A 780-nucleotide genomic window follows, 5' to 3' on the forward strand; every position below is an offset into this window, starting at 1 on the left:
ACACACACACACACACACACACATACACCACGACCCTCGTCTCGATTCCCCCCTCTATGTTAAAACATTTAGTCAAAACTTGACTAAATGTAAACAAGTCGCGTAAGGCGAAAATACAATATTTAGTCAAGTAGCTGCCATTTTTCAGCAAGACCGTATACTCGTAGCATCGTCAGTCCACCGCTCATGGCAAAGGCAGTGAAATTGACAAGAAGAGCGGGGTAGTAGTTGCGCTAAGAAGGATAGCACGCTTTTCTGTACCTCTCTTTGTTTTAACTTTCTGAGCGTGTTTTTAATCCAAACATATCATATCTATATGTTTTTGGAATCAGGAACCGACAAGGAATAAGATGAAAGTGTTTTTAAATTGATTTGGACAATTTAATTTTGATAATAATTTTTATATATTTAATTTTCAGAGCTTGTTTTGAATCCGAATATAACATATTTATATGTTTTTGGAATCAGAAAATGATGGAGATTAAGATAAACGTAAATTTGGATCGTTTTATAAATTTTTATTTTTTTTTACAATTTTCCGATTTTTAATGACCAAAGTCATTAATTAATTTTTAAGCCACCAAGCTGAAATGCAATACCGAACCCCGGGCTTCGTCGAAGATTACTTGACCAAAATTTCAACCAATTTGGTTGAAAAATGAGGGCGTGACAGTGCCGCCTCAACTTTCACGAAAAGCCGGATATGACGTCATCAAAGACATTTATCAAAAAAATGAAAAAAACGTTCGGGCATTTCATACCCAGGAACTCTCATGTCAA

The sequence above is a fragment of the Littorina saxatilis genome, linkage group LG5 (genome assembly GCF_037325665.1).
Source record: "Littorina saxatilis isolate snail1 linkage group LG5, US_GU_Lsax_2.0, whole genome shotgun sequence".
Classification (NCBI taxonomy): Eukaryota; Metazoa; Mollusca; class Gastropoda; order Littorinimorpha; family Littorinidae; genus Littorina; species Littorina saxatilis.